The sequence below is a fragment of the Scyliorhinus torazame genome, chromosome 18 (genome assembly GCF_047496885.1).
Source record: "Scyliorhinus torazame isolate Kashiwa2021f chromosome 18, sScyTor2.1, whole genome shotgun sequence".
Lineage (NCBI taxonomy): Eukaryota > Metazoa > Chordata > Chondrichthyes > Carcharhiniformes > Scyliorhinidae > Scyliorhinus > Scyliorhinus torazame.
In genome coordinates, this window is record NC_092724.1 from 158117326 (window position 1) to 158143933 (window position 26608).

The 26608-nt window shown below is 47.3% G+C and overlaps 1 protein-coding gene across 1 annotated transcript in view; it reads right to left on the minus strand.

Annotated features, from left to right (window-relative positions):
* The window catches only part of LOC140395676 (voltage-dependent calcium channel gamma-5 subunit), a 41529-nt gene extending 33424 nt beyond the window's left edge, over positions 1-8105 (minus strand). Inside the window, exon 1 of the mRNA XM_072483738.1 lies at positions 7856-8105. The gene's annotated coding sequence lies outside the window, so the exon portion shown is untranslated. The remainder of the gene's footprint in view (positions 1-7855) is intronic.
* Between the last annotated feature and the right edge of the window lie 18503 nt (positions 8106-26608).

Sequence of the window (26608 nt, forward strand, 5' to 3'; positions counted from 1 at the left end):
CGAATCTTTCTGGTTATGAGGCAGCTACTATTTTAAATCTATGAGACACTCTAAAGTAATGCATTTGGTTCCGAAGCCTGTGTATCCAAAAAAGGTCTCAGATGCATTAGAGCGCAGAGATGAACGATAAGGATAATTGATTTTGTCATTGGTCCCGTGGTACCGCTCTGAGTATTGAGCTTTTAGTAACATTATTAAGACACAATAAATAATTTAGTTGAGGCATTATTCCGGCTCGGTGGATCATATGTAATTACACATATTATTTGGGGGCTGGGAAATTCTCGGCCATGAATCAGAGAAACCGATTCAAGAAAGCATCTGGCAGACAAATCGAAGTGCAGGAAATTGCCTCCTCTCTGTCTTTATGACACCATTGCAAAGCAACATATGGTAACAAAATGGATAACAGAATTGAACTGATGTGGAGATGCCGGCGTTGGACTGGGGTGAGCACAGTAAGCAGTCTTACACCAGGTTAAAGTCCAACAGGCTTGGTTCAAATCACTAGCTTTCGGAGCGCTGCTCCTTCCTCAGGTGAATGAAGAGGAAAGAAGAGGTAATGAAGAGAACTGAACTGATTCGATTGACGCATGAGATGATATATGCAATAAATTAGCCGGCACACAAGCAACAAAGGGAATTGAGTAAGTGGAAAACATCAAGTGGGTTTATCAACTGAACTCCAATGTGTTGTATCAGAATGGAGGTTTTTAAATGACAGATGGGGGATATCTTTATGGAGCGGGTACCAAGTGACTAGGGAGGAAAGGGAAGTTGTAGATTGAACCACCTCACCCTTTTCTAAAGTGCTCCCCAGCAAGTGATTTGATACACCATTAAGAGGTGTATAAGAGCTGTTAACCGCTCTGTTTGAAGGCTGTTCTACAGTGGAGGGAGAATGGGGTAGGGCAAAGTTATAGCGGGAGCAAAACATAAAAAGGGACACAAATTCTTTCACCTGTATTCAGGTTGTGGAACAACAGAGCTAGCTCGCTTCGAGACAAGGAAATCACCAACGGTGGCAGCACTTTTTCAGATGGAACTTTTGTTCCTAAGCCTTGATTAACTAATGGAATAAATACACTTGCTGCAACAGGAAAGGTGGTATCAGATTACTTTTCCAAATAAGCACAATTCAAGATTGAAAAGGGTAGTAAGGACATACGCTTGGGTTTGGGTCATGATTCTAGCTGCCTTAGTGCTAGGAGACATACTTCACAGATTTTATGTCAGGCAATTTCTGTGCTTGAGGTGATATTTGTCACTTTTGACAATGGAGATGTTTTTGTACTTTTGTTAACCATTGTCAGCAACACGCTCTCCAAAGTAAGGTAAGTCGAATTTAGAGGCAGAGTAAGATGTTCTCTATTCGGTCACAGCGTCTTAATCTCAGGCGAGCGCTTCCTCCTGCACCAATGTGACATCTGCATTTCCTGGGTAAGCTATTTTGTGATCCTGGCTCATCCACCCTGTGCTGTGATACAGAGCCAGAATGACCATGATAGTCTTATGTTCCATTCCTGTGATCTGTGTCAAGTTATCCAACCAATCTTTCTATTTCGCAAATTTTGAAAAGAATATGACAAATAGGTCTATTTCTATGGAAAGCCAAAACATAGCGATGTGGAGACAACCTTGCCTCGTCTGACACCAACAGAACCTGATAATCAGATTTCACATTGACTCTGAAGTTGATACTGAATTATAAAGGAAGCAGTTTGTGCAAGTTAGAGGTAGCGGCTAAAAATGGAATACAGACTCACAAACTATTTTAAAGATGCACACAATCTTAAAGAGCTATTGTGAAATTAGTATTGCTCTAAAAACAGTGGCAAATTTTATTTAAATGCCTTTGTGTTGGTAAAACCAGTGAGCAAAAGTATGACATTGAAAATTACAACATAAAATAGATTATTCACTCCAACCACTCTGTTTGTGCAGTCAATCAAATTCAATGTCTCATTTTCCTTCAGCCTATTTAATCTATTCTTAACAGTAAGGGTAGTCTGCCTCAATCGCTAACTCTGTAGTACATTGCACGGTCTGACAATCGTCGCTGCAAAAGACGTTCCTCTTAAAATCTCTTACATTTAATCACATACCCGTGTCTCCACATTCCTAACGTCTCAATCTCTGAAGACATTCTACCCTATCTCACTCCATCATTATTTTAAATATCTCTATCAAATCACTCTACCATCACAAAACAACCATTTTCTACTCCCGGGAAATGCCTTTAGATATATGCAGGTGAGGCCTTTTGTGAGGCGACAGGTGAGGGAATTCCCGTTGCTCCCGGCACAAGTAGTTCAAGATAGGGTGATCTCGGGTGTATGGGTCGGGGAGGGCAAGGTGTCGGAAATACACCAGGAGTTGAAAGAAGAGGGGGAAGCGCTGGTAGAAGAGTTGAAGGGTAAATGGGAGGAGGAGCTGGGGGAGGAGATCGAGGAAGGTCTGTGGGCTGATGCCCTAGGTAGGGTTAATTCCTCCTCCTCGTGTGCCAGGCTCAGCCTGATACAATTTAAGGTGGTCCACAGAGCGCACTTGACGGGGCGAGGTTGAGTAGGTTCTTTGGGGTAGAGGACAGATGTGGAAGGTGCTCAGGGAGCCCAGCGAACCATGTCCACATGTTTTGGTCATGCCCGGCACTGGAGGGGTTCTGGAGAGGAGTGGCAGGAGCAATATCTCAGGTGGTGAAAGTCCGGGTCAAGCCAAGCTGGGGGCTAGCAATATTTGGAGTAGTCGACGAACCGGGAGTGCAGGAGGCGAAAGAGGCCGGCATTCTGGCCTTTGCGTCCCTAGTAGCCCGGCGAAGGATCTTGCTAATGTGGAAGGAGGCGAAGCCCCCCAGCCTGGAGGTGTGGATAAATGATATGGCTGGGTTCATAAAGCTGGAGAGGATTAAGTTCGCCTTGAGAGGGTCTGCGCAGGGGTTCTACAGGCGGTGGCAACCGTTCCTAGACTATCTCGCGGAGCGTTAGAGGAAGGTCGGTCAGCAGCAGCAGCAACCTTGGGGCGGGGGGGTGGTGGAGGGGACGTCCTGGGAGGGGGGGAGGGGGGGGGAAAGGGGGGACTGCCTGGGAGGGTGGATGAGCAAGAGATAACATGAAGGGCTGGGGAAACTGGCACGTACAGGTGAGGGCCAGTGTACAAAGCTGTGTAAATATATCATTTTGCCATGTATATATCTTGCTCTGCGCGATTTCTCTTTTTTTTTTGTTACGGGGGGGGGGGGTATTGTTTGTAAGGGAGAAAAATTGTGTTAAAAAACTTTAATAAATATATATTTTTTAAAAACAACCATTTTCTCAAGACTTAAGTGTTTTTATTTCGTAATGTCAGTCAGCAACCTGGTAAACTGGCTTGTTCTCTCTCTATTGTCTCAACATCCTGTGAGGGGATGGGGTGGTGTAGTGGTATTATGACTGGACCAGTGATCCAGAGTAACACTCTGGGGATGCAGGTTCAAATCCTGCCACTGCAGATGGTGAAATTGGAATTCAATAAAAATCAGGCATTATAAGACCGTGAAACCCTTGTCGATTATCATGAAATCCCACCTGGTTCACCAATGCCCTTTAGGGAAGGAATGTTTGTCTGGCCTACATGTGACGCCAGACCCCCTCAAGGGATGGGCAATAAATGCATAGCCTGTCATGCCCACATCCCATGAACAAATGTTTTTAAAAAGCCTAAAATGGCACACAGCTGACGGGATTCCCCGGTTCGCCAGCCATGTGTTTCCTGGCCGCGTGTCGTTTGCTGATGGGGGGGTTTCTATCTCCCCGCTGATTGCCAATGGGATTTCTCATTGTAACCCCCTTGCACCACTGAGAAATCCAACAAAACCCAATTCAATCCCCACAACCAAAGGATTCCAGCTGTGGGGAGATTCGGGCTGGATCCTTCTGCCGCGCCCGCCGCAAGAACGCCACAGGCGAGAGGCGGACAATGGAGAAGCTCATTGACCTCAGGCGGGATTCTCCGGTTGCCGGGCGGATGTGGCAGGAGAATTCCCCCCTCAGATTATCCAGAAATTCACCGTTACATCTTAACTTCTTTATTTTATACCGCACCCCAAAATGCAAGATTCCTTTTGCCATTTGCATTGTCTTACTGATTTAGCTGTTTTGCTTTCTGAACCTCTGCTCAGCCACTTCATCCAACTTTCCCGCATTCAAATTATAATCATCCTTTTTTGAAGCTAGAATCACAGTCACTAACACTGAATTCCACCTCGCAACTTTTTATTGCCCATCCCACCAATTTATCAATGATCGCTTTGCAGTTCCCCTTGGTCCTCTCCATCATTGACTATGCCTCCGATTGGGCTATCTGCAAATCTGCATGCTGCTCTCTCTAGTCCCAGTGATGTCACAAGCTGGCTGCAAGGAAACTTTGACCCTGGTAATGGAGAGACGCTGAATTAATATGTATGAAGGTTGAAGTACCCTGATTACATGATGTGCGCCTGGGAATAATTCCACGCTACATCACTCCTTGCACCGGAGAATGAAAATATTATTAAATAACAGAAAATTATAAAATAATGTCAAATCTGAATTATTAGCTTCATTTTTAAAATGAAAGTCCTGTCTGTAAATATTATCTGTCCTAATCATTTGGCAGACATAAATGCTATAACGTATCATGTGGTTAAATGTTTAAGGTGTCGTTACAATTATAGCTTTTCATCATCACATAAATGAAGATTCTCGCAAGTTTTTTTTTTATAGCACCTAACCCTAAATATAGAAAATGATAAAATATGTTTATTTATTTTAATTAAATGCTCATGAATATATATGGATGTATTGCCCACAGTTTGTAACAGGTGTAGTGACAGAAGATGACATTAAGAAATTACCAGTGTTGTATCTCAGTCAATATCCTTGCTTTGTCTGATGGGATTTTGTATAATTACAGTCATCACATTACTGTGTAATCATACAAGCTTTGACTGTAACACAATGTATACTGCAGCAGGGGGTCACAGAAAATGTTCTAGGAGAGTTCAGTGGTGAACACAGCCAGCTGACTGCTATCTGTACGAGAGAGAAAGAGAGAGGGAGAGTAAAGTGAGGAATCACTGACCCCCCCCCCCCCCCCCCCCCCCCCCAACAGCTGGGTCTTAACATAGATCTCCCCAACCATCAATCAGACAACAGCTAATAAACGTTTAGCAAACCTCTTTCATTTAATAAGATACTCAAGCACAGGATCCATAAATGGCATTAACCCCTTGTGTTCCGGAGATGCAATTACATACTGGCTCCCCCCACCCTCCATTAACAAAATTAAATTTGAAATAGTTGTAGAAACGAGACTGTCAGAGGTCAGTGAAGACTGTTCTGGGTGACGGTCTTACCCTCACCTTTTCCACTTCATTCATTTTGATTGATTGATTGATAAGTTCCTCCTTCTTGCCGAGAGGTCACTGTGATGCTGCATTGAAGAGGTTGTCACTGCCTCCTGATAGCTCCAGTCTACCCATTCCTCCAGGTTGTTTGTACAGTTATGAAACTCTAGGCCTTCCTCAGCTCCTTTGAGCATTGTCTGTTGTCTTCTAGCCATCCTCTGGGGAGATCATCACTTCTCATCAGGTGGCCAAAATAACCCTGCTCTTGGCTCTTGGTGATGTCTAGTAGACCTGTTTTGGATTTATTTCTCCCTGGGACATTCTCCTTGTTTACTCTCTCTCTCTCTCTCTCTCTCTCTCTAAGACATGGGCCTCGGTAGAGTGCTCTTTCAGAGGGTCAGTGCAGACTCAATGGGCCAAATGGCCTCCATCTGCACTGTATGGTTTCTATGGAAGGGAATGACCAGACACAGCATTTGAGGAAATATTTTCTTGTGCACAAACTTATTCTCGCTGTTTTTAGAATTGAGCTAATTCTGTTGAAAGTGCCTCTTACTATCTGAATTCTTCTGGTACTTCCACAAATAACCTGACCAAGGTGCAGATTCATCCACGTTGGTTGCTCCAATTGAGATTGCCGTGTTTGGCTTCTTCATAATAACCATTATTTTGGTTTTCTTAAACATTAATTTTCATTCTGAACTCTTTTGCCAACATTGCTAACAGGGTGGGGACACTTAACCTTCCCTTGACCCTTGCAGAGTATGAGCTCCCCCCTTAAGGGGAGGTGGGCGACCTCGAAACAGTGTCTAGTCGGCTGGTAAATAAAGCCGGCTAGATAGGCATTGGCAAGGCAAACCCAGTCGGGATTCACTGTAGATGTAGAGAATAGTTATGGTAAATGAGCTAAGTTTCTTTGAGCTCGTCGTGGCCTCACAAAAACTAACCTCATCCACCATTCGCCTCAGATGCTTTTGAGCCTCAGCCCTCAAGACAATGAGCTCTGCCTCTTCCTTTCGGAATCAGATCATCACGGCGCAGGACAGGAGTCCTTTCAGCCCATCCTGCCCGTGCTATCTCTCTGAGGTAGCAATGTGTCTCACGCCCATGCTCCTCCCCCACAGCCCAGCAAACTTTCAAATCCCTTTCTAGATTTGCCACAGCATGTTTTTCTTTAATTTGTTTGTTTATCCCGTACCTATCGAACAGTTTGTGATGAGTGGACGGTGGAAATCTCTCCTAAATGTCTTTTCCTTTGTTGCAAACTCTGCAGAGAGAGAGAGATTTGCTCCTGCAGCCGGAGATGTCTGACACTGAGAGGCAGCTTCAATTCATTCATTCTCAGACAGAGTCTTTGGGAGCCGCTTACTGGGGTGGGGAGAAATCTCCATCCACTTTTCACTCACGTTCCAGAGGAAAGTGAAGTGTTGAAACTGCTGTTTCACCAAAGGGTTTTTCAACAATAAAGAAGTTAATTTCTACCCCGCACGTGTCTGTGGAACAGATACAGACACAGACACACACCAAACGCTGCCATCCCTTTAACTCTGAGCTAGGTTTGTGGAAGAAATCCGCTTCTTTAGCTGGTTTAGCACACTGGGATAAATCGCTGGCTTTTAAAGCAGACCAAGGCAGGCCAGCAGCACGGTTCAATTCCCGTACCAGCCTCCCCGGACAGGCGAGGAATGTGGCGACTAGGGGCTTTTCACAGTAACTTCATTTGAAGCCTACTTGTGACAATAAGCGATTTTCATTTCATTTCAAAGTAAAGTGAACAATTTGTAAATGGGCCATTCGCAGCCTCGTTGTCTGGTCGCCCCCAGAGCACAGAATTCAGAATCAAGCGGGTAAGTGGGACTGAACATTCACTGCACTCAAACACCGATTATAGAGATTCACAGAGATATATATAGATCCAGAGAATAATTCCCTGTGAATTTGTTATAAACTTTCTCATAATCAAAGCTGCCAAGGAAGGGGTTCAGGATGAATCAGTGAGCTGGTTTCCGACCTGGAGACACACACAGTGACTAGGTTCTGTATAATTACAAAATCTGAAGGGAACAAAAATCAGGATTGTCTCGAAACCGCTGGAAATGAGAAGGTGGCAATCTCGAGTTTATTCCGATTCCAGCTGCAATGCACGACATTGAGGCCACAGATCAACAGCAACAAATATAAAACATGGAAATATAGATTTATAAATAAAAGTGATAAATAAATATAAAATGTTCCTGGCTTGACACACTTGCAGACAAAATAGAAACTCGCTCCCAGCCGAGTTCGCCCCACGCCCAGGGGCCCAGGGGGTGACCCCCACACTAGGTGGGGGTTTTGGGAAGAGTTTCAGCAAAGCTCCCGATTTAAATGCTGGTTAGTTTTTCAATCCTGTAAAGGGAAGAGTGATTAACCCGGTTGGTTTGTGTTTGAGACTGGGTCCCGGTGTGGGGGTGATGGGGGGGGGGGGGGGGTTGACACCCGGACAGTTCTTACCTTCTGCTTGAATCGGAAACCGACAAGAGGATGCAGTGTAACGCAGGCGGCGGCACTTTGTTGCCAGGGCGGTGGGTGTGCTCCCGGGCTGCAGAGCCAGCCACAGAGAGGGTGAAATTCACCAGGTTTCCCTGGGCGCCCAGCCTGGGAAGCCAGCCCGGCTGCAGCTTCTCTCCGCGGCGGCTGGGGGCTGGGGGCGCCGCTCCGAACCGAATGGGGACAGGTTGCAGTGAGGGGGAGCGGAATGAGAAATCGGTTCAAAAGAGGAACAGCGGTCACACCATCACACAACGTGCTTCAGGAAGTGACAGGTCCCGCCTGAGACAGGCGGGGGAGGGAGAGGGACAATTTTATTCAACCCAGAGCCCAACCAGATTTTCAATGAAGGGCTGGGAGGAAGGGATTGCCGAGTGCCAGGGTCACTGAACCAGTCACCCAGAGAGGGCCCGGCAAATGCTGGGCTCAAGGGTAGCCAGAATTTACATTCAATTAATGAATCTGGAAATAAAAGCTAATGGTGATTGTGAATCTAGCATTGATTGTTGTAAAATCCCATCATTAATGCTCCCACCTAGGGAAGGAAATCTGCCGTCCTTACCCAGTCTGGCCAACATCTGACTCCAGGAATGTAGTCAACTTTTAACTGCCCATTAGGGATGGGCAGCAAATGCGTGGGTTTCACATGTCTGCGTGGGTTTCCTCCGGGTGCTCCGTTTCTTCTCACAGTCCCGAAAGACATGCTTGTTAGGTCAGTTAAACATTCTGAATTCTCCCTCAGTGTACCCGAACAGGTGCCGGAGTTTGGCGACTAGGGGATTTTCACAGTAACTTCATTGCTCTGTTAATATAATACGAAGTCTTACAACACCAGGTTAAAGTCCAACAGGTTTGTTTCGATGTCACTAGCTTTCGGAGCGCTGCTCCTTCCTCAGGTGAATGAAGAGGTCTGATCCAGAAACACATATATAGACAAATTCAAAGATGCCAAACAATGCTTGGAATGCGAGCATGTCATGGCAATCTCTGCAAGACGTGCCAGATCATCGACATGGATACCACTATTACACGTGAGAACACCACCCACCAGGTACGCAGTACATACTCGTGCGACTCGGCCAACGTTGTCTACCTCATATGCTGCAGGAAAGGATGTCCCGAAGCGTGGTACATTGGCGAGACCATGCAGACGCTGCGACAACGAACGAACGGACATCGCGCAACAATCACCAGGCAGGAATGTTCCCTTCCAGTCGGGGAACACTTCAGCAGTCAAGGGCATTCAGCCTCTGATCGCCGGGTAAGCGTTCTCCAAGGCTGCCTTCAGGACCCGCGACAACGCAGAATCACCGAGCAGAAACTTATAGCCAGGTTCCGCACACATGAGTGCGGCCTCAACCGGGACCTGGGATTCATGTCGCATTACATTCATCCCCCACCATCTGGCCTGCGAAATCCTACCAACTGTCCTGGCTTGATACAATTCACACCTCTTTAACCTGGGGTTACCCCATCTCTGGATCTGTAAAGATTTAATCACCTGCTAATGCTCGCATTCCTAGCATTGTTTGGCATCTTTGAATTTGTCTATATATGTGTTTCTGGAACAGACCTCTTCATTCACCTGAGGAAGGAGCAGCGCTCCGAAAGCTAGTGACATCGAAACAAACCTGTTGGACTTTAACCTGGTGTTGTAAGACTTCGTACTGTGCTCACCCCAGTCCAACGCCGGCATCTCCACATCACTGTTAATATAAGCTTACTTGTGACAATAATAAAGATGATTATTATTATTAATGTACAAGGTCAAAATGGACAACGTCACAGGCAATTGACTGACAAAGTTCTATTGCAGCTATTATTCATTTTATTAAGAGTGGACAATAACTGACCATATAACCATTCAGTGTTCAAGTAACCTCTGTTCAATTACAACCATCTGGTCCATCGTGACCTCCATCAATTATTTGGAACAAAATACATAAATACACATCAATTACTAATCGATCAAGACAGTAACTTGTGAAAATGCCATTTGGTTGTGCTTTTGGCAATTGTCTTATCTGTCAAAGTAACTTACATTTTGTACTACGCCATAGAGCACCTTATCAATTCCAGGGTGTAAAAGACTATTAGAGAGCTTCATGAGGAGAAGTGTTAGTGAGGGGAGTGAAGTGTTAGTGAGGGGAGTGAAGTGTTAGTGAGGGGAGTGAAGTGTTAGTGAGGGGAGTGAAGTGTTAGTGAGGGGAGAGAAGTGTTAGTGAGGGGAGAGAATGTTAGTGAGGGGAGTGAAGTGTTAGTGAGGGGAGTGAAGTGTTAGTGAGGGGAGTGAAGTGTTAGTGAGGGGAGTGAAGTGTCAGTGAGGGGAGAGAAGTGTTAGTGAGGGGAGTGAAGTGTTAGTAAGGGGAGTGAAGTGTTAGTGAGGGGAGTGAAGTGTTAGTGAGGAGAGTGAAGTGTTAGTGAGGGGAGCGAAGTGTTAGTGAGGGGAGTGAAGTGTTAGTGAGGGGAGCGAAGTGTTAGTGAGGGGAGTGAAGTGTTAGTGAGGGGAGTGAAGTGTTAGTGAGGGGAGTGAAGTGTTAGTGAGGGGAGTGAAGTGTTAGTGAGGGGAGTGAAGTGTTAGTGAGGGGAGTGAAGTGTTAGTAAGGGGAGTGAAGTGTTAGTGAGGGGAGAGAAGTGTTAGTGAGGGGAGAGAATGTTAGTGAGGGGAGTGAAGTGTTAGTGAGGGGAGTGAAGTGTTAGTGAGGGGAGTGAAGTGTCAGTGAGGGGAGAGAAGTGTTAGTGAGGGGAGAGAATGTTAGTGAGGAGAGTGAAGTGTCAGTGAGGGGAGAGAAGTGTCAGTGAGGGGAGAGAAGTGTTAGTGAGGGGAGAGAATGTTAGTAAGGGGAGTGAAGTGTTAGTGAGGGGAGTGAAGTGTTAGTGAGGGGAGTGAAGTGTTAGTGAGGGGAGCGAAGTGTTAGTGAGGGGAGTGAAGTGTTAGTGAGGAGAGTGAAGTGTTAGTGAGGGGAGAGAATGTTAGTGAGGGGAGTGAAGTGTTAGTGAGGGGAGTGAAGTGTCAGTGAGGGGAGTGAAGTGTTAGTGAGGGGAGTGAAGTGTTAGTGAGGGGAGTGAAGTGTTAGTGAGGGGAGTGAAGTGTTAGTGAGGGGAGTGAAGTGTTAGTGAGGGGAGTGAAGTGTTAGTGAGGGGAGCGAAGGCACAATCCGAAGAAATGTACAGAGATCATAAGACAGAAACCTTGAGGAGAGGCCTAAATGACTGAAGTGTGACAGATGAAGGGACAGCCCATCATACTTGTGGTGATATGCATAGTAATGTGTATAGTTAGATTTACGACCTCTGACCAGCAGGTAGTGACAGTGATCCACCATTTGACTCCAGAGATCAGAGGTTGGTAGTAAGTCGTATCAGAGGACAGTCGCATTAGAATTAGCTCCAGGTGAATTCATTTATCGTTACCATTTGTATTATAGTTCTTTGGTTATCTTTGCTGTTGATTTGGCAATACACTGTCTTACTAGTCAAGAACTAGGGGCGAAATTCTCCCCCAACGGCGGGATGCCCGCCGACTGGCACCAAAGCCGGTGCAAATCAGACGGGCATCGCGCTGGCAAAAAGGTGCGGAAGTCTCCGCATCTTTGGCGGCCTAGCCCCAACATTGAGGGGCTAGGCCGACGCCGGAGGGATTTCCGCCCCGCCAGCTGGCGGAAATGGCGTTTGTTGCCCCGCCAGCTGGCGCGGAAATGCGGCGCATGCGCGGGAGCATCAGCGGCCGCTGTCAGTTTCCCAGCGCATGCGCGGGAGCATCAGCGGCCGCTGTCAGTTTCCCGCGCATGCGCAGTGGGGAGAGTCACTTCCGCCTCCGCCATGGTGGAGGCCGTGGCGGAGGCGGAAGGGAAAGAGTGCCCCCACGGCACAGGCCCGCCCGCGGATCGGTGGGCCCCGATCGCGGGCCAGGCCACCGTGGGGGCACCCCCCGGGGTCAGATCGCCCTGCGCCCCCCCCAGGACCCCGGAGCCCGCCCACGCCGCCTGGTCCCGCCGGTAAATACCAGGTTTGATTTACGCCGGCGGGACAGGCAATTCCTGGGCGGGACTTCGGCCCATCCGGGACGGAGAATCCAGCGGGGGGTCCCGCCAACCGGCGCGGCTGGATTCCCGCCCCCGCCCAATCTCCGGGAGCGGAGACTTCGGCGGGGGCGGGATTCACGGCGGCCAACGGCCATTCTCCGACCCGGCGGGGGGTCGGAGAATGACGCCCTAGATGTGCATCTTTACCACAGCCACAATAGAGAATATAACAATACTGAGGGGAACACAAGAGTAGACAAGTGTCAGAGGAATGCAGCAAGTAAGATGGACGTTACTGAGTTATGGTGAGTAGGTTACGGAAGAATTTGAAGGCTGGAACACAGACGAGAGTGTGAGAATCATGGTATTCTGGATAAACAGCAGTCCAATTTGTCACCATATCCAACCTTCATCCCATTGAAGTTCACACAACGATAGTTCAAACTCTTTGTGGAGACTTGTTTCCGAGTCTCACTGTGGGATTTACTTGGTTTGACATTCAAAATCTTGGCAATATTTTCCAAGTTGGATTCCTCAAACCCATTTCTCACTGCTGACACTGATCAATTTCACTCCCTGTATCCAGAAGGAATATATCACTAATGGTAAAAGACTAAACAATGGATTGTGGCTCATCCTCCAATCTTTCTTTCACGCAATTTGCTGAAACTACCAATAGATATTAAATGGTTTTCCAGACTGAAAGGTGAGTCTTGTGGACCAGACAATGTGATAAGATCCCAGGGCCAATTATTAAAATGTTAATTGAACACTTCTTCATTTCCTGTTTTAACACATATGCTCCAGCTTAATAAAAACAGAAAATGCTGGATAAACTCAACAGGTTTGGCAGCATCTGTGGAGATAGAAACAGAGTTAACGTTTCGAGTCTGTATGACCCTTCTACAGAACTAAAAAGGGGTAGAAATGTGACAAATTATATACCTGGAAGAGAGGAGTGGGGCAGAATGAAAAGTCAGTGGAGCTAAAAAGGGATTGACAAAGATGTCATGGGCATGGGACAAAGTGGCAATTAATGGTGCCATTAGGGACTGGACTGTCAATAGTGTCTAAGGAAGGATGTGCTGCCCTTGGAAAGGGTCCAGAGGAGGTTCACAAGAATGATCCCTTGATCCCTTGAACAAGAAGAACTTGTCATATGAGGGACGGTTGAGGACTCTGGGTCTGTACTCGTTGGAGTTTAGAAGGATGAGAGGGGATCTTATTGAAACTTACAGGATACTGCGAGGCCTGGATAGTGTGGACGTGGAGAGGATGTTTCCACTTGTAGGAAAAACTAGAACCAGAGGACACCATCTCAGACTAAAGGGACGATCCTTTAAAACAGAGATGAGGAGGAATTTCTTCAGCCAGAGGGTGGTGAATCTGTGGAACTCATTGCCGCAGAAGGCTGTGGAGACCAAATCACTGAGTGTCTTTAAGACAGAGATAGATAGGTTCTCGATTAATAAGGGGATCAGGGGTTATGGGAGAAGGCAGGAGAATAGGGATGAGAAAAATATCAGCCATGATTGAATGGCGGAGCAGACTCAATGGGCTGAGTGGCCTAATTCTGCTCCTATGTCTCATGGTCTAGTGGGAAAGGTAGGACAGCAGAATGTGTTAATAGGAAAACAGAGGTCAGTGTTTAATGGGAGCAAAACTGAACAACAGAGGACAGTGACCATGGGGGGGAGGAGGGTTGTGTTGGGATAAGCCAGGGGAGCCAAGGAAAAGATCACAGGCTAAAGTTGTTGACATCAATGTTGAGTCCAGAGACTGTAACGTGCCTGATCAGAAGATGAGGTGTTGATTTTCCAGTTTGCAGGTCTGGGCATTGGGCATCACTACAGCATTGTAGCCAGGGCAACCAAATATCCTGGGATGGATGTGTGGGCATGACAGCAAGATGCTGAGTTAAAATTGCAAGCAACAGGAAGGTTACGGACGGAACAAAGGTTTTCCGCAAAGCGGTCATCCAGTCGGCATTTGATATCCCCAATGTAGAGGAGACCACATTTGGAGCAGCGAATGCAATAAAAACCAAATTGAAGGAGGTGCAAGTGAAATGCTGCTTAATCTGGCAGGAGTGTTTGAGTCCTTGGACAGTGAGGAGGGAGGAGGTAAGAATACGAGGTAAACGAACGTGGCGTGGGTCACAAAGGCCCCCGGCGTGGGTCCTGAAGGTCGGCCGGTTGGCCAATGTGTGTCCCGGGACAGAATGTTTGAAAAACATAACTTTAAGTTATTGTGAATCAATCCCTACTTTAAACATACTCAATAACTGAGCTTCATAACCCTGTGGGGTAAAGAATTCCAAAGATTCACAACTCCCTGGGTAAAGGAATTTCTCCTCACCTCGGTCATTAGTGGCTTCTCCCTTATTTTTAAATTGTGCCTCCTGGTCCTAGACACCCCAACCAAGGGAAGTATCCTACCTGCATCTACCCTGTCTGTTCCTTCAAGTATTATGTAGGTTTTAATGAGATTACCTCTCATTCTTCAAAGCTCTAGAGAATACACCCAGTTTGCCTGATCACTCTTCATAAGACAGTCTCCCCATCCCCGAAGAAGTCTGGTGAATCTTTGTTGCATTCCCTCAGGCAATAATATCCCAAACTGCACACAATAATCCAGGTGCAATCTAACCAAACTTCTATACAATTGAAACAAGACCTCGCTACTCCTAGACTCAAATCCTTTTGCGATAAAGGCTAATGTTCCATTAATATTAGCACGGTAGCAGAAGTGGATCGCACTGTGTCTTCACAGCGCCAGGGTCCCAGGTTCGATTCCCTGCTGGGTCACTGTCTGTGTGGAGTTTGCACGTTCTCCCGGTGTCTGCGTGGATTTCTTCCGGGTGCTCCGGTTTCCTCCCACAGTCCAATGACGTACAGGTTAGGTGGATTGGCCATGATAAATTGACCAAAAAGATTAGGAGGGGTTATTGGCTCCTTGCAGTAGCTCACTTGCCATAGCCTGCCGGTGAGAGAATGATCCATTTATTCCTACTGTTTTCTGCCTGTCTGCCAATCCTCGACCCATGATAGTACATTGCCTCCCATCCCATGTGCTTTACTTCGTGAATTGTAGGGGACTTTATCAGAAGCCTTCTGGAAATCAAACTATGCTAAGTCTGTCGACTCTCCCTTGTCAATTTTGTTAGTAACATCTTCAAAAAACTCCAACAAATTTGTCAAACATGACTTCCTGTTTGTTAATCTATGCTGACTATAGCCAATCAGATCAGTATTGTCCAGGTGTGTATTTATCGCGGGTGGGATTTATGTTTCTCCTGCAGCGTGATTTGCGGTGGTGGAGAATATCTTGCCAACGGAAAGGGCTGGAAAATCCCACCCCTCAACCTTTAAAATAGAATCAAGCATTTTCCATACCCCTGATGCAAGGCGACCAGGTCTGTAGTCCCCCTCTTTCTTTTTTCCTTCTCTTCTTAAGAGATAGGGTGACATTTGCTACCTTCTAATCTTCAATGTATGAAAATGTTTAATCTGCGTGGTGAACTTTAAAACACACCGCCTGTTTGAAGTTAACGTTTGAATGTCATTATTTACATTTACGAATGAAAAATTAATGTGAATTCTTTCTCCCTGTGTGAATGAGCGGCTGGTTCACTGACTCGCGGGTGGAGGGACCTCCCCCTGCTCTTTTTCCAGCCTTTAGTATATTTTCAAGCACAATTCTGCTGTTTTTAATCAATCACTTTCTTTCCCTAAAAATCCATTAAGGAAGGAATCCAGTTGTCTTTACAGAAACCCATGTTTCATGCAGAGATTGTATGTCCTGCCCTTGTGGAGTTGTCCTTTATCTTTACTTCAGCCTCTCTCTTTCTGTGTTTCTGTCTCTCTCGTTCCCTGTGTGTCTCACACTCTTTAACCCGAGCTGTCTTTCTGTGTCCTCTCCCTATTTATTCTCATGTCTCCTTCACTCCTGTGTGTAGTATACGTTTCTCGCAGTCTGTATGTCTGTCTCACTCTTGTGTAAACTGAGATAGTTTTAAGTAAGTTATATTTATATTTGTGTGTGTTGGACATGAGGTGTGGCTTTCAGTGTAACTTTTAAATTTGTAAAATTTTTAAATAATATTTGTATTAAGGTTTTTTAACAACACAATGTTTTCCCCTTACAAACAATAACTCCCCCCCCCCCCCCCCCCCCCCCCCGGGTAACAAAATAACGCAAATTCTCCCTGAGCAAGATATATACATGGCAAGATGGTTTATTTACATAGCTTTATACACTGGCTCTCGCCCATTCGTGCCAGTTTCCCCCACCCTCCATGTTATCCCCAGCTCATCCGTCCCCTCAAGCAATCTCTTGTTCCCCCCACCCCCCAGGGTTGCTGCTGCTGCTGACCGACTTTCCTCTAACGCTCCGCGAGATATTCTAGGAACGGTTGCCACCGCCTGTAGAACCCCTGCGCAGACCCTCTCAAAGCAAACTTAATTCTCTCCAATTTTATGAACCCCGCCATGTCGTTAATCCAGGCCTCCAGGCTAGGGGGCTTCGCCTCCTTCCACAATAGCAAGACACTTCGCCGGGCTACTAGGGACGCAAAGGCCAGAATTCCGGCCTCTTTCGCCTCCTGCATTCCCGGCTCATCCACTACTCCAAATATTGCTAGTCCCCAGCTTGGCTTGACCCGGACTTTCACCACCTGAGATATTACTCCCGCCACTCCTCTCCAGAACCCCTCCAGTGCCGGGCATTGTAACTTTTAAATTTAAGCTCACTTTATATTTCATCCGTTCGGTGCTGAGGGAACTTGGCTTTTAATTTCACTTTTAAAAATGCCTGCGTTTTCTGAGGTTTTACTACTCTAAAGCAAATGCAGTGTAATAAAAACTGGGCTGTTGTTCCCTTTCTGGGCTGCCATACGGGCTGGAGAATCGGTGGGTCGGCCGCATAGAGCGACCGGCGCCGCGCCAATCGCGCGGAGAATTGCGTACCGGCGTCGGGGCAGCATGGCGCGGTTGCGGGGATTCTCCGGCCCGGCGCGGGGCTGGGAGAATCCCGCCCCAGGAATTTGGAAGAGACCCTGTTCAGTGACGTTGAGTTGAGGATTAGAGGAAGATTTCAAAAAGACAAAGCTTCGGGTAACTGCGAACCTGTTACCTGCCTGCATTCATTCAATGTTGACAGCACCTTCACGTGGGATGTGTTCACAAGAACCTATGACATATTTGGCAACTCCGACAAACACAATCCAACACACTGAACCCAACATTGAGGGGCTAGGCCGATGCCGGAGGGATTTCCGCCCCGCCAGCTGGCGGAAATGGCGTTTGTTGCCCCGCCAGCTGGCGCGGAAATGCGGCGCATGCGCGGGAGCGTCAGCGGCCGCTGTCAGTTTCCCGCGCATGCGCAGTGGGGAGAGTCTCTTCCGCCTCCGCCATGGTGGAGGCCGTGGCGGAGGCGGAAGGGAAAGAGTGCCCCCACGGCACAGGCCCGCCCGCGGATCGGTGGGCCCCGATCGCGGGCCAGGCCACCGTGGGGGCACCCCCCGGGGTCAGATCGCCCCTCGCCCCCCCCAGGACCCCGGAGCCCGCCCACGCCGCCTGGTCCCGCCGGTAAATACCAGGTTTGATTTACGTCGGCGGGACAGGCAATTTCTGGGCGGGACTTCGGCCCATCCGGGCCAGAGAATCCAGCGGGGGGTCCCGCCAACCGGCGCAGCCGGATTCCCGCCCCCGCCCAATCTCCGGGAGCGGAGACTTCGGCGGGGGCGGGGTCGGGATTCACGGCGGCCAACGGCCATTCTCCGACCCGGCGGGGGGTCGGAGAATGACGCCCCAGAACTGATGTTAGGCGAGGTCCAGATCTGCATATTTAAATGAGCTGAATGGATTTACTCAGCGGCCAGGGCTCAATGGGCACGGCTGCGAGATCTCACCATCGTGCCGTTTCGTACTGATCTGCTGAAACATGGACAGCACCTCGCGGTGGGGGGAGGGAGGTCTCGCAGGTCAGTGGAGACCCCTCCGAGGTCGGGGACAGTGCAGGTTTGTACCCTGGCACTCCCCATGGCATCCGAGCACCTCGGCACTGCTAGAGTGTGCAGGTGGCACTGCCAGGGCTGGGGAGGGGGAGGGGCGGAGAGATTCCCAGAGGCCCTGACAAGGTTAGGGGGTGAAGGTCAGGGGTCAAGAAAGCAGTGTTGGGGCATCTGAGGCGGGGGGGGGGGGGGGATCAGAGCTGCTGTTTATAATGCTGCCCCAACCTCGGAGCAGCCATTCTTGCTGGCGTGATCAGCTCTCCAGCAGGAAATGCCACCGAGTGTGGCAGGGAGAATTAGGGAGGCCAAAAAAATAGTGAAATGCTGTGGTATAGCGGGGTGATTCCTGGCGCTGCAGCAACTGAGAAAGCCTCCACCAAATGTGCCCTTAAGTGGAATTAAACTTTGGTCTGTATTGTGCCCAACTTTTCTCTGTCAACCTTTTCCAAACTGGTCATTGTCCGCTTCTGTCAAATCTTCCCTCAATTTCCTTTCCTGCAAAGACCAAAAAAACAGCTTCTTTAACCTCGTCTTGTAGTTATATCCCTTGTCCCTGGAAACATTCTGATATTTCTCCTCTGCACCCTCTCCAGGGTCCTCACATCTTTCTGAAAGTGTGGTGACCAGAACTGGACACAGTACTCTAGTTGTGACCTACCAGAGCTTTATCAAGATTCAGTGTACGCTGCCTGATTTGGTACTCGACCCCTCTATTTTGTTCTTCGTTAATCCCTCTCGATATGCCCCGTCACCTGCAAAGATCGATGTGCATGATCCCGGGTCTCTCTGCTACTGCACAGTCTATTAACGGTGTCATTAAGTTTAAATTGCCTCTCGATATCCCTTCTGTCAAAATGCATCGCCACACACTTCTCTGCATTGAATTCCATCCAGCACTTAGTTCCAACAGATGAAATGGAATCAGTTTTAAATGAAGTAGAATGTTCAAAAGATCTATGTGTGGGCAGAGAAATCTTTATTATTTGAGGCACTCATTTCCATTGAGCTGTGCGAGCGACACTTTCCTGCTGCACATGATCAGGTTTGCATTTAGGCTTTAAGAAAGACTGGTGATAATAAATTTCTTTAATTTTGTAGGTAGGGGCGACATGGTAGCACAGTGGTTAGCATTGTTGCTTCACAGCGCCAGGGACCTGGGCTCACTGTCTGTGCGGAGTCTGCACGTTCTCCCCGTGTATGTGTGGGTTTCCTCCGGGTGCTCCGGTTTCCTCCCACAAGTCCCAAAAGATGTGCTTGTTAGGTGAATTGGACATTCTGAATTCTCCCTCCGTGTACCCGAACAGGCGCCGGAGTGTGGCGACTGCGGGATTTTCACAGTAACTTCATTGCAGTGTCAATGTAAGCCTACTTGTGACAATAAAGATTATTATTGAACAACATTATTATTCACCTGAGGAAGGAGCAGCCCTCCGAAAGCTAGTGATTCGAAACAAACCTGTTGGACTTTAACCTGGTGTTGTAAGACTTCTTACTGTGCTCACCCCAGTCCAACGCCGGCATCTCCACATCATTATTATTGAAGTAAGACATTTTCATTATATCCAAGTTCATAATCAATTAAGCTTTATCATCATACCTATTGTCATTGGTGCTAAAAGCTTTCAGCCATCATAACAGCAAGCATTGACATCGTCTTCCTTTAATAATCTTAATAATAAAAAGGGGCTTTTCACAGTAACTTCATTGCAATGTTAATGTAAGCCTACTCGCGACAAGAAAGATTATTATTATATATGTCCTGTTACATAGCCTCAATTTCAAAACTCTTGCATGCTTACCTCTTCAAACGCTCCCTCGGTAACTTTACTAATCTGCGCACCCCACCCTCCCCAACATTTCTTACTTGATGTCCGTGGGGTCTAGCTAATTTGTAATTTGCAAAGAAGTTGGCCATGGTTTGTCAGGAAGTCCTTCAGCAGTATTGTTGATGTTTTTAGAGGGAAAAAGGAAGTACTAAAAGAGAACCAAACACCGTCTGATGCACCGGAGGGAAGCTATGTTTTGAGTATCATCTCTTATAGATATTTATCGGAATGTTTGTTGGGGCAACGTGGATTAGACTGGTGGTTATTCCAGGATTTTGAAGGGCGATAGAAGGCACAGGGAAGAGCAGAGAAATGTTGCTGTAGGAAAGTGGCTTTGAATTGATTTGTCTATAGTCTAAAAGCCAAAGTTTCTCAACACAATGTGTCATGTTTAAACTTTAGCTTTTATAGAACGTAGAATATTTCCCATCTTTTAAAAAAAATAATTTTAGAATACCCAATTTGTTTTCCAATTAAGAGGCAATTTAGCGTGGTCAATCCACATATGCTGCACATTTTTGGATTGTGGGGGGTGAGACCCACGCAGACACAGGGGGAATGTGCAAACTCCACATGGACAGTGACCTGGGGCCGGGATCGAACCCGGGTCCTCAGTACCGCAGTCCCAGTGCTAACCACTGCGCCACCCAGGATATTTCCCATCCATCCCCAATCTGAAGTTTAATGTACAGTCAGGGATTTTAGTGGGAAGAGCCAAATCCAATATTTGGAATGTAGGCCAATCAAATTCCCATAGCATTGGGAATGAGGGATCCAGACCAAGCATCTCCAGGTGAAGCAGGGGGAGAGAGCAGGGATAATGGTCACATGTATTTGGTCACCATTTTGAAGTATTCCATTTGGTTCTTTATTTTATATAATGCATGAATTTTATCTTATTATCAGTTACATAGTAAAACATACGCCAGTTGGGGAAGCAGAGAAATAGGTCACCATGATAACTCTGGGCAAGATTGGTTTTCACACAGTTCAAGGCCTGAGTCAAGCTCACATTCCGAGCCCTGGTGCGATTTTAATTTCCAGGCATCATTTCCAATATTGCATTGCCATCCGAGTTCGGCTTGGCAGGAGAGATGGAGGGAGGGAGAGTTGGCTGGTTGCTTCCAGGACCAACGGTAACGGTATATTTTGGAGGGGGCGGGGGGGAGGGTCCCGATCAAAGGAATGTGTGTGGAAGCCTAGGCTCAGGGGCAACAGGAAATAATTTCTAAAAACCTATCTTTCTGGGTCTCTTCTGGTCCTGGCAGCTTTTCATGGGAGGTTTATGGCTGGAAGGAGCCTCCTACACAGGCAACAAGATAAACTGAGTCCAGTGACAATAGCAGAGCCCAATCCACATATTTAGTGTCCTCATCAATCTGTGGTATTAGTAACAGTGATAACACACAGTCTTTGTGGAGTCAAAGTCCTGTCTTCTGTGGACATTCTTCATGGTATTTTGGCACTGCCACTGTGCAGAATATGAGACAGATTCACACCAGGTTTAAATAGCTGAAAGCAGCACCAGTCTGTACCCCCTCGCCTGGCCTATTCCTTACTGCACTATTAACATCGAGCTAGGGGACCAAACCTGGCTCACTGAGGAGTGTAGAAGAGCCTGCTAGGAGTAACAACTAAAAATGAGTTGGCCAACAGGTGAGTTATGACAAAGCAGCATGCAATAGAGCTATTCAATCCTTTGAACAACTGATCAATTCAGAGTTCTGCAGTTTTGCCACGTTCCGTTGTAAATGGTGGTGGACGATTAAACAAAAAACTGGAGGAAAGGCGACTTCAACATTGCAATCCTCATCAAGGAGGAGTAACTCTGATAGTAAAGAACGACATATAGCGAGGAATGAGAAAAGACCTTGATTAGTATGTTCCCGGATGACACCAAGGTTGGTGGAGTGGCAGATAGTGTTGAGGATTGTCAGATGATACAGCAGGACATAGATAGGTTGGAGACTTGGGCAGAGAAATGGCAAATGGAGTTTAATCCAGACAAATGTGAGGTAATGCATTTTGGTAGGTCAAACATAGAGGGGGAATATACCGTAAATGGCAAAACTCTTAGGAATATAGAAAGTCAGAGAGATCTGGGCGTACAGGTACACAGATCTTTGAAAGTGGCGACACAAGTGGACAAGGTAGTCAAGAAAGCATCCGGAATGCTTGCCTTCATTGGACGGGGCTTCGAGTATAAAAACTGGCAAGTCATGCTACAGTTGTATAGAACCTTGGTAAGACCGCACTTGGAATATTGCGTACAGTTCTGGTCGCCACACTACCAGAAGGATGTGGAGGCTTTAGAGAGGGTGCAGAGGAGATTTACCAGGATGTTGCCTGGTCTAGAGGGTGTTAGCTATGAGGAGAGGCTGAATAAACTCGGACTGTTTTCATTAGAAAGACAGAGGTTGATGGGAGTGACCTGATCGAGGTCTACAAGATTATGAGGGGCATGGATAGAGTGGGTGGGCAGGCACTCTTTCCCAGGGTGGAGGGGTAAGTCACCAGGGGGCATAGGTTTAAGTCCATGGGGCAAGGTTTAGAGGAGATGTGCGAGGCAGGTTTTTTACGCAGAGGGTGGTGAGTGCCTGGAACGCGTTGCCAGGGGAGGTTGTGGGAGCAGATACATTAACAGCATTCAAAAGGCACCTTGACAAACACGTGGATGGGATGGGTATTGAGGGATACGGCACAAGGAAGTGCTGAGGGCTTTGGCCAAGGTTGGTATCATGACCGGTACAGGCTTGGAGGGCTGAAGGGCCTGTTCCTGTGCTGTATTGTTCTTTGGCCAAAACGTTCAGGGAATAGAATCAGTCTGGATGGAGATTATGAATAACAGGAGTCAGAAAAGACTGGTGAGGGAGCTTATCGACCCTCTAAAGGTAGTTTTACCATTGGCAGGGCATTAAAGATGAAGTCATTGGAGCTGGTGTAGTCGGTCTTGTGACTCAGTGCTGACCGTCCCTGCCTCTGAGCCAGAGGCCCCGGGTTCAAGTCCCCACCCCAGGACTCGATGGCCAAGGATTGGGTGTCAAGACGGGTCGAGTGTCATCCTGCAAATCCTTCCAAAACGCCAATGCTGGCGGTAAGAGTGGTAGAGACTCCTGGCCAGCCATGCTTGATGTGGAGTGGCGCGCCTCAAGCTATAAGCCCCTGGTGACAGACTGGCGACCTATTCCGGGAATTACTCGCTATGGAAACAGACAAGAGTCTGCCTTGATGCACCACCTAAGTGTGGGAAGAGAATTGGAATTGGTGCTTGTAATAAAGGCAATATAAATATGATGTGGAACATTAATCATAATTCGACAGGACCAATCGAGTTTTCAATGGGTTTATAGAATGCTTCTGTGATACTTTCCACGAATACTTACATAGTGGAACAAACTAGGGTTAAAGGTATCTTAGATATTCTGTTGTGCGGCAGAATTAATTAATCAAAGATCCTCTGGTGATTTACTTAACCATTAATTGTTTATATCTTGTTTGAACTGCTCAGGGACATTTTTACAGGGATAGAATGTGTTTTCATAGAATTTACAGTGCAGAAGGAGGCCATTCAGCCCACTGAGTCTGCACCAGCCCTCGGAAAGAGCACCCTACTTAAACCCACGCCTCCACCCTATCCCAGCAACCCACCTAATCTTTTGGACACTAAGGGGTAATTTAACATGGCCAATCCACCTAACCTGCACATCTTTGGACTGTGGGAGGAAACCGGCGCACCCAGAGGAAACGCATGCATGCACGGGGAGGATGTGCAAACTCCACTCAGTCACCCGAGGCCGGAATTGAACCTGGGGCCCTGGAGCTGTGAGGCAGCAGTGCTAACCACTGTGCCGTTTTTATCCATGGCACCATGTACTTTGTTCATTCATTCCTCTCTATTAGTACTGTTGCACTCTAAAAAATGAATTGCTCCCTCACGTTCCATACGCTACCATACACCAGCTAAGGCGATCTATTTCTAGGTCTTTGATACTGGAGAAAGTGTGCATACATCTTACTCTCATGCTTGGGTCGGGGGGACGGGACGGAGGGCGGGGGGGGTGGTACAAGGTGGGTTTGAAGCAATATAAAAAAAGGTTTCCTTGTGGGGAAGTCGCAAGTGAAAGCCACATCACATTGCTGATATGTCAGATTTCATATCCAGCAATATACCTCATTACTATCACCCAACCCAATTTTCCCGCCCCCTTAAAGTAAAGCTGCAATGTTTTTAATGGATGAAGGTGTTTCTTGAAGCGGTAGGGCAGCACGGTAGCACAGTGGTTAGCACAGTTGCTTTACAGCTCCAGGGTCCCAGGTTTGATTCCCGGCTTGGGTCACTGTGTGTGCGGAGTCTGCACGTTCTCCCCGTGTCTGCGTGGGTTTCCTCAGGTGCTCCGGTTTCCTCCCACAGTCCAAAGATGTGCAGGGTTAGGTGGATTGGCCATGATAAATTTCCCTTAGTGTCCAAAAAAGGTTACTGGGTTACAGGGATGGGGTTGAGGTTTTGGCTTAAGTAGGGTGCTCTTTCCAAGGACCGATGCAGACCTGATGGGCCGAATTGCCTCCTTCTGCGGGGAAAATTCTACGATTCTAAATAACAAGTCCAAGATCGGAGCTGAATCTGTGCTGATTTCAATGGGAGTGTCAGTTGGCCTCAGTGCACTGAACCTGGGGAGGAAAACAATTAGCTAAGATTCCTCTTTTCTATTACTGAGTGACACCTTTCGCAAGGTCGCTCGTGGCTGCCACTAGAGATCCTGATCTGGCTTGGTCGTGAGGCCCTCTGCACTGAAATTGTTCAGACTACACTCAAATACTCCGTTCTTGCTCAGCATTGGCACTCGTGTGACCCAGGAACTTTCAGCTTCTTTAGAGGAGCAGTAAATTTGACAAAGTTCCCCACGGTAGGCTATTGCAGAAAATACGGAGGCATGGGATTGAGGGTGATTTAGCGGTTTGGATCAGAAATTGGCTAGCTGTAAGAAGACAGACGATGGTGGTTGATGGGAAATGTTCAGCCTGGAGTTCAGTTACTAGTGGTGTACCACAAGGATCTGATTTGGGGCCACTGCTGTTTGTCATTTTTATATATGACCTGGAGGAGGGCGTAGAAGGATGGGTGAGTAAATTTGCGGTGTCAAAGAATAACAAAGAACAAAGAAATGTACAGCACAGGAACAGGCCCTTCGGCCCTCCAAGCCCGTGCCGACCATGCTGCCCGACTAAACTACAATCTCCTACACTTCCTGGGTCCGTATCCCTCTATTCCCATCCTATTCATGTATTTATCAAGATGCCCCTTAAATGTCACTATCGTCCCTGCTTCCACCACCTCCTCCGGTAGCGAGTTCCAGGCACCCACTACGCTCTGTGTAAAAAAACTTGCCTCGTACATCTACTCTAAACCTTGCCCCTCTCACCTTAAACCTATGCCCCCTATTAATTGACCCCTCTACCCTGGGGAAAAGCCTCTGGCTATCCACTCTGTCTATGCCCCTCATAATTTTGTAGACCTCTATCAGGTCACCCCTCAACCTCCTTCGTTCCAGTGAGAACAAACCGAGTTTATTCAACCTCTCCTCATAGGTAATGCCCTCCATACCAGGCAACATTCTGGTAAATCTCTTCTGCACCCTCTCTAAAGCCTCCACATCCTTCTGGTAGTGTGACGACCAGAATTGAACACTATACTCCAAGTGTGGCCTAAGGTTCTATACAGCTGCAACATGACTTCCCAATTCTTATACTCAATGCCCGGCCAATGAAGGCAAGCATGCCGTATGCCTTCTTGACTACCTTCTCCACCTGTGTTGCCCCTTTCAGTGACCTGTGGACCTGTACTCCTAGATCTCTCTGATTTTCAATACTCTTGAGGGCTCTACCATTCACTGTATATTCCCTACCTGCATTAGACTTTCCAAAATGCATTACCTCACATTTGTCCGGATTAAACTCCATCTGCCATCTCTCCGCCCAAGTCTCCAAACAATCTAAATCCTGCTGTATCCTCTGACAGTCCTCATCGCTATCCGCAATTCCACCAATCTTTGTGTCGGTGGAATTGTGGACAGTGCGGAAGGATGTTGCAGGTTACAGAGGGACATAGATAAGCTGCAGAGCTGGGCTGAGAGGTGGCAAATGGGAGTTTAATTCAGAAAAGTGTGAGGTGATTCATTTTGGAAGGAGTAACAGGAAGACAGAGTACTGGGCTAATGGTAAGATTCTTGGTAGTGTGGATGAGCAGAGAGATCTCGGTGTCCATGTACATAGATCCCTGAAAGTTGCCACCCAGGTTGAGAGGGTTGTTAAGAAGGCGTACGGTGTGTTAGCTTTTATTGGTAGAGAGATTGAGTTTCGGAGCCATGAGGTCACGTTGCAGCTGTACAAAACTCTGGTGCGGCCGCATTTGGAGTGTTGCGTGCAGTTCTGGTCACCGCATTATAGGAAGGATGTGGAAGCATTGGAAAGGGTGCAGAGGAGATTTACCAGAATGTTGCTTGGTATGGAGGGAAGATCTTATGGGGAAAGGCGGAGGGACTTGAGGCTGTTTTCGTTAGAGAGAAGGTTAAGAGGTGACTTAATAGAGGCATAAAAGATGATCAGAGGATTAGATAGGGTGGACAGTGAGAGCCTTTTTCCTCGGATGGTGATGGCTAGCATGAGGGGACATAGCTTTAAATTGAGAGGAGATAGATATAGGACAGATGTCAGAGGTAGGTTCTTTAATCAGAGAGTAGTAAGAGCATGAAATGCCCTGTCTGCAACAGTAGTGGACTCGCCAACACTAAGAGCATTCAAATGGTCATTGGATAAACATATGGATGATAATGGAATAGTGTAGATGGGCTTTAGA